Source organism: Etheostoma spectabile, chromosome 24, assembly GCF_008692095.1.
Source record: "Etheostoma spectabile isolate EspeVRDwgs_2016 chromosome 24, UIUC_Espe_1.0, whole genome shotgun sequence".
NCBI classification, from domain to species: Eukaryota; Metazoa; Chordata; class Actinopteri; order Perciformes; family Percidae; genus Etheostoma; species Etheostoma spectabile.
Window position 1 is genome coordinate 15,513,751 of NC_045756.1, and position 8,012 is coordinate 15,521,762.

The following is an 8,012-nucleotide window of genomic DNA, read 5'->3' on the forward strand; positions in this document are numbered from 1 at the left end:
ACATCAATCTGGTTCATCTGGAACCAAGACGTTGCTCGATTACTGCTGTGTTTTGGGTCGTTGTCTTGTTGAAAGACCCATTTTAAAGGCATTACCTCTTCAGCATAAGGCAACATGACCTCTTCAAGTATTTTGATGTATTGAAACTTATCCATGATCCCTGGTACGTGATAAATATGCCCAACACCACAGTATGAGAAACATCCCCATAACCACCATGCTTCCATTCATCACAGTGTACTGTGGCTTGAATTCAGTGCATGGGTGTGATCGGATCACCTGTCTGTTGCCCCTAGACCCAAATCAACAATTTTGCTCTCAAAAGTCCACAGAATGTTGCTCAATTTCTCATTTGGCCAGCAAATGTGTCTTTTGGCAAATTTTCAACTTATGCAGTTCATGTCTTCTAAGACCCTTTAAGATACTCAAGGCGAGTTACACACATTGTTACGTTGTGGGTTTAATTCCCGGTATGAGGATCTACATTCAGCTGGCAAAGGTTGGTTGTAAATCTGAAGCATTCAGGTGGACTCTAGTCCTGCAGGAATAAAAAACTGTCCTTCTTTACTTCATCTGAAGGTTGCCAATGCATGTTCTCCCAGGAAACAACCTGCTCTAACTCCATGTTATCTCCTATTGTTTCCTTACTATTAGAAGTCTGTAGGAGCAGCATCCAAGACCTTTTGGGCATCACATAAGCCAAATGAATATAAAATAAATTGAGCTTTAAAACTAACTAAACACTTTTTCAGATCTACTGATTGTAGTCTCCTGAGGACTCCTTGAGAATGTGGGTAACAGTTATTTAAGCAGAATCCAAACTGCTAGACCATATGGGATTGACATGTTAAATAATAAAAAGTGATTTTATGAATACATCCATAGATATGCCAATAACAGGGCACATAAATTCATACATAACTTGTTGATAAAACACAGCAAGAAGTCCGGTCTGGCAGTCAGGATTCTGGTTTTTCCACACTGTCTAGTAATAGTTTTATAATGTTTTATTAAAGAGATGTATATCATGTTTAGTTTTTAGTGCAGTAGAGTTAATAATTCCACTTGCCATTGGGGGCTAACTTCCCATTTAGCTGGTGGTTTCTATTTGTAGCATGAGCGCCATCTATTGGTGCTATTCCATGGACTTTAGGGTGGATTCTTACACATTTTCACCAGTCTGCTGTAGCCTGCTTCATGGTAAGTCACATATACTGAGCTCCACTGTTTTAGGTCAATGTGTTCTTTGTGATAACATGTTAGCATACTGTATATACATCCAACATGGGAGGTCTCACACTTTATATAAGTGACCCGTTTTGTTTGGTTTCTTTTGTTTTAGCCTAAATAAAAAAAAAAAAAAACGTTGTGCTAGCTTGCTAGTCAGGTTAGCCTAGCTTGATAACCCAACTTCATGATACAACCTTGGCAACAGTAAACTGAATAATGTCTGTTTTCATTTTAGCAAACTGGAGCTCTTTATGGTGACAAATGTGATCGTGAAACATTGTTCTGCTATTTACCAGGTCAAGTTTCCAACTTTTGTGATTTGATACTGGAATCTTGTTAATATCCTGTGTAGTACTGTTGACCAGTCTGCTGTGGCCTGCTTCATGAAAACTGGAGCTCTTTATGGTGACGAATGTGATTGTGAACTGACTAAATGTTAATAGCAGTGATTTCATGAATCATAACATAAGTTGAACTATGGCGGATGGTGATGATCAGGGCACTGCAGCTCCTGGATTCAAACTCAGGCCTCGATTAAAACCTACAATCTACAGGACTGTTGATGGCCAGGTTATTGTTGAGGATGAGTTTCTTAATTTTCTCGCAGTGAAAATTAAAATTATGACTCAGGATGAGCTTGTCCTTTTAGCCGCAAACACATTTGATTCGGCGTGGATTGAGACTTCCAAAAAAGCGTTGTTTGAACTTTGTCCTGAAACCAAACAACGGTGCGTGATCCATAAAGGCAGCCAGAAGGATACTAATAATATCAAAAGTTGCTTAAGAGTGTTAAATGAGTGTGGAGAAAACATCCCCCGTTTTGTCTCCCACTACTTGGACGAGTTACCGCCTGTGACGTTTAACAATCTGGATGTGTCTAACCTGCTGAGCAAGATGGAGCGTTTGTACAGTGAGGTCTGCACTCTGAGACATGCGGTTAAACTTCAGGCTGATATCTGCGGGGACTTGAGTTCTGTGACTGCGACCATAGACAGCAGAATCGCTGCAATGGAGCTGCGGTTGGAGCCGACTCGTGGCCTGGCTGTTACGGGTGCCGCTGGAGTTGCCTGCGGTAATGATAACGCGGCAGCGGGCAATGGTGAGGTGCTCGCTGTGGATGCGACAGCCGCCGGTCTCTCCGCACCTACATCAAGGGCTATGAGCGTCTGTGACAACCCTGTTGAAGCTGTGGCAAAATCGCCGAAGTGGAGCCTTGTTGTTAAACAGGGCCGAGCTCAGAGAAATGATGCTGGGGGTCAGTCTGCCTCGTCAAAACAGCGTGATAGAAGACCTGTCAGGAGGATGGTCAAGCCGATCGTTGGCACCGCTGCACAAGGGAATATAAAGGTTGTTCGAACGAAGTTGGTAAGTGTTTTTGCTACCAAATTCTCACCAGACCTTGAAGCTGAGACACTATCTGGGTACTTATCTGAACAACTTGGCCGGGAGGTCAACTGTCAGCGTATTGTCACCATGAGCAACAGATACAGCTCGTTTAAGGTATGGGCTGAGTGCAACGATGTTGCGGAGTTGTATAACCCTGAATTATGGCCTGAAGGATCTGTGGTGAGGCGATATTATGAGCCACGTAAAGAGGGGGTGATGGGGGCTAGAACAGCTAGACCTGTTGCTGGGATAAGTCCACAGAATGCGGATGCAACTGCACTGCCCAACTAAACGGTAGCCTATGCGGGTTGGTTCATACAACTGCCGCGGCCTACGCTTGGGCAATAGTGCTGGAGACAGAAGCCGGCATATAGTGGTGGATAACCTGCTGCAGGACTGTGACATTTTATGTTTACAAGAGACTTTTTTATCAAAACAGGATTTGGGGAAACGAACTCTTTTTGTGAGGTTTCCGGGGCCGGTGAGTCCACTACAGACCTATCTATGGGAATAGAAAGAGGACGGATAGCAGGGGGCGTGGCTATCCTCTGGCATGAAAAACTGGACTCTGTGATTAGTGTCATCAGGTTGGAAGTTGACTGGTGTATTGCTGTCCAGATATCTATTACAATAAAATGTTTACTATCCTGAATGTATACACACCATATGTCACATCAAATGAAGATGAATACTTTAATGACTGGCTTTCATTACTCTTTTATTTCTGATAACCATTCCAGTGGTGTTTATGTGGTGGAGATATAATGCTGATATTTCAGACAAGAGTTCGTTATTTGCTAGGCATTTGCTACAGTTCTGTGATGATAATAATTTTATATTATCCAGCCAAATGCTCTTACCTGCAGATAGCTACTCTTATATAAGTGAGGCCTGGCACACTACATCATGGCTTGACCACTGCATCAGTACATCTGATGCCCATTCTAGCCTAAGTTCAATAGAGATTGTGTATGAGGCGTCCATGTCTGATCACATTCCTTTTATTATGTCACTTGACTGTGCTAGCCTTCCTGAGATGTCTCAGGAGGCTAATGGGGCCCGTAAGGCTAAACTGGATTGGTCTAAGGTAACTAATGAACAACTGTGCTCATACTGCAGTAGATCTGATGTACTTTTAAGCAATATATATCTGCCCAAGGATGCTGTTTTGTGTTCTGATGTAAATTGTAACATTAGTTCTCACCGTGATGACCTTCGTACTATGTATGAACGTATTGTGGGTTCTGTGTATGAGGCCAGCAGGCCATTATTTATCTATCCTTATAAAAGAGAGAGCATCAAGCCAGGGTGGAATAGATATGTAGCAGTTCACCATGCTGAAGCGAAGGTTGCATTTGAGGCCTGGGTTCAGGCAGGCAGGCCGAGAGAGGGGCCAGTCTTGGAACTCAAAAAGCGTACTAATGCAAGTTATAAATATGCACTACGTTATGTCAACAAACACGAGAAAGAAATTAGGGCGGACTTATAGCTGAAAAGTTCCTAGGTAGTGATGTTAATGGCTTTTGGAGGAGGTAGGAGCTCTGAACAGGACAGTACATCATTACCATGCAACGTAGAGGGCGTCTCTGGGGCTGATAACATAGCGAGTTGTGGAGCAACATTACTTTGACCTATTTAATTGTGTTAAAGTGAACCGTATGAAGTTGGCCATGTCGTTCTATGGTGAAAAATTGAATTCAGCCAATGAGATCCATCTAGCTTTAAACACGCTAGCTGATAATAAAGCTAGCGGATCAATCATATTACTGCAGAGCACCTGAAATGGGCCAGCCCAGGGTTGCAGTTCTTCTTGCCATTTGTTTTACTGGTTTTATGTCTCATGGGGTGTTACCAGACTCTCTGTTGTCCATTACTTTGGTGCCTGTCATTAAGGACAAAGCAGGAAAGGTGGGGAGTGTGGACAATTATAGACCTATTGCTTTAGCTAGTGTATTATCAAAAGTCCTGGAAAGAATTTTATTAGATAGGTTGTGTGTTTATTTGTATAGTTCAGATAACCAGTTTGGTTTCAAGGCCAAGCATGGTACTGATCTATGTATCTATGCACTTAAGGAAATGGTGGGAACCTACAGAAGACAAAAATCCTCTGTTTTTATTGGTTTTATTGATGCCTCCAAGGCTTTTGACCGAGTTAATCACCACAAGCTGTTTTTAAAACTGAGCCAAAGAGGAGTACCAAATGGTATAATCAGGATCCTGGCTTTTTGGTATTCCAATCACAGCATACAGATCAAATGGGGGGATGTCTTCTCTAGCCCGTTTGGTGTCGGTAATGGCGTCCGTCAGGGGGGGATATTATCTCCGGCCCTTTTTAATATTTACATGGATGACCTGTCTGACCAGCTGAGACAGTGTAAGACAGGATGCTGTGGGTAACTACAGTGACCATCTCATGTATTGATGACTTGGCTGTTGTCTCCCCTAGCAGTGCAGGGTTTCAAGAGCTGTTAAATATTTCCAAATATGGGGTTGAATATGACGTGAAATATAATGGCAAGAAGAGTCTGGTTATGTTTTGTAGAGTTAAAGAGGATAAGGACCTAAATTTTCCATCTTTCCATCTTGCGGGGCATGTGCTTACTGTTGGATGCAAAATTAAGTATTTGGGTCACATCATAACAGATCAAATGTCAGATGATGAGGACATGTATAGGCAGCGTCGCATGTTATATATGCAGGCTAACATACTTGCCAGGAAGTTTTCCTGGTGTTCTGTTACTGTCAAGACAAAACTCTTTAAAGCATATTGTACTACTTTTTACACTGCCCCCATGTGGGTCAAGTTTAAAAAGGCAAGCTACAATAAGCTGCAGGTCGCTTATAATGACTGTTTGCGTATTCTACTTGGGAAACCCAGGTGGTGTAGTGCAAGTGACTTGTTTTGTCAAGCAGGAGTTATTACTTTCTCCGCTTTATTGAGGAATTTGATGTATAAATGGATCGGTCGCTTGAATTCTTCTTGTAACTCTGTCATTTTACATTTGATTGACCCAAGGTTCAGTGCTCTGCGATACCAGTCCCCCTTATGGGATTACTGGTATAGTTGTCTTATTTGATTGGTGTCTGTCTTGTGTATCTGTATGTTTCTCTGTTGTTGCTTTTGTATTTTTTTTATGGACCATGAGTCTAAATAATAAAGGCTATCTATCTATCTATCATAACATAGTCTGGCTGGACACAGGCCTTCTCTTGAACGTGAATAAAACCCTTCTTAAGTAAGTTTAATCTTGAAGCTTTTGAGAGTTATTTAGGCTTTTCATCTGTTCTAACTTTTGTTAGAATGTCGGATCTTTACGATGCATTGAAATGTTAAGAGGTTGATTTATGTTAATAACAAACACAACTATAGTCAATTCATTTATGAAAAGCCGTCTTGGTTCATCTTTCCACTGTTCTGACAATCACCACTCTGGTCTGGTTGAAAATTAAAGGATCTGAACTAAAAGGATGTTACTCTTCAACTAAAAAGGTCTATTGCTGTAGGGATCCATCCCATAATGTTTCCAGACACTTAGAATAATAATCTGAGTTTGTCAGCAGCAACAACAGAACTTTTAGTGGACGCAACCGTTACCTTTAAATTTGGAGTTTAAACAGAGACACAACAGGAAGAATAAATCCATCAAATAAAGTCACAAATAATCAGCCTGTGGCCTTGTTTTATTTCATGCAGTTTCCATATAGTTGTTCCACATTCCCAGACATTTAAAACAATTCAATAATTGATGTTATTCTAGGAGTCAGACGAATAAATCAGCTTTTTGCCATTTGACCTGGTCTGTTTCCTGCTGCTCCATCATTCTTTAGTGTCCGCTGGAAACAGGTTGCTTTCCTTCTATGTTTCTTTTGTATAACATCATCAGTGTCTTTGTTTTTAGTCTGAAGAAACTTCAACAGATTTAAAACCACATTCAGTCATAGAAAATACAAATAGGGCATAAAAAATGTCAGACACAGAATATGAAATGAAAATTCCCCAATGTAGGAAAATATAATGTTAAACTACCAAACAACAATAACTGGAGAGAATTATGTCAAGTCCTGGCCAAGACAGGTGGCAATAAGTTTCAAAATACATAAAAGATAGGACAATGGTTACATTCTACACCACAAATCTGTATAGATACTACAGCACAAAGAAGACATTACATTTAAGATAAGCTAATGAAGACATACAACTTAAAGGGCACCTAGTTAAAAGCAATTACACTGTTCAGTCAGAGTTGACTGGTTTTCAACCTAATTTTAGCTAGAGTCCAAATTCAGGCCTTCCATACATCGATTGTTAAACCATGGACCAAATTGCTGTGTAGTCTCACAATGCTAACATTTTTGTGGGCCAACTTTTGGACATTTTGGATATTTAAAAGGTTCAAAATTGTGTTCAAAGGTTAAAACTGATAACCCTAGAGCAGCCAAATGAGAAAGCAGCCCGGAGAAGTACTATACTGAACATTGTTGCAAAATGTTGAGTTTCTGTTCATCCTTAAGTCCTTGAACATGTATTTTGACTGATGTTTGCATCATCAATCATTTTATTTGTTACCACAGTTATTGGGTACCACGTAGTGGAATGCTTGCAGGTGCAACAAGACAGGCCTCACTTGCCGTTTACCCGAGCACAGAAGTCTTCCAACATGGCGACAACTATCACAGCAACTGATGCTAACGCGGACCTACACTTACACAGAACGTTGTAGCCTAGAAAGGTCCTGGAAAAGCGACAGATAAGAAATCTGCATTAATGACCAGAAGAAATTTGAGTTTAAGCTAGCCGAAAAGGAGGACAGATTGAGATACAACAATGTGCGCATTATTGGACAGAAAAAGACAACCCAGTGGGATTCCTGCAGAAACTGCTACTGGTTTGGATTCCCTCCTTACAGAACAGGGCCACCATCTGGCAATCACCAGCCCAATTCTTTTCAGAAATTGCTTTTTCTAGTTTCTATTTGTTCCTTTACTTTTAATCTTACACAAGGAAGATAACATGGTAACAGCTAGGGGTGCAAGAGATCACAAAACTCCCGGTCAGATCACGGTTTTGAGTTACGTAACAAATCAATTTTTGGATCTCAGTGGAAAGAATGTTATAGTATAGGCAGTTGTGGACTTTATAATAAAAACTTAATAATTAATGACAATTTCAATAACAAACAGTAGACGGTAGCAATACCCTAATTGCAGCAACTAGTAATCCAAAGAGGGAGAATGTGTGTCCTTTGGTAGTGTTAAAATCCAAACACGTTCTTTTTCCTTATCTTAAATAATCGTTACTGCTGGTCAGCCTTCAATGTGGAGAGAAGATCAGAATATAACAACACAGCTCCCAGGGCATAAGGAGGAGGCAGGAGGACACAGCTTGGCTCTGAAAC

At 40.9% G+C, this 8,012-nt stretch overlaps 1 long non-coding RNA gene and 1 pseudogene across 1 annotated transcript; both read left to right on the plus strand.

Annotated features, from left to right (window-relative positions):
* The window catches only part of LOC116673702 (gastrula zinc finger protein XlCGF8.2DB-like), a 325,201-nt pseudogene that overhangs the window by 137,953 nt on the left and 179,236 nt on the right, over positions 1–8,012 (plus strand).
* On the plus strand, positions 977–7,133 carry LOC116673722 (uncharacterized). The gene is made up of 3 exons (XR_004327871.1): positions 977–988; positions 4,196–4,198; positions 7,053–7,133. It is a non-coding gene; the product is annotated as an uncharacterized LOC116673722 (long non-coding RNA).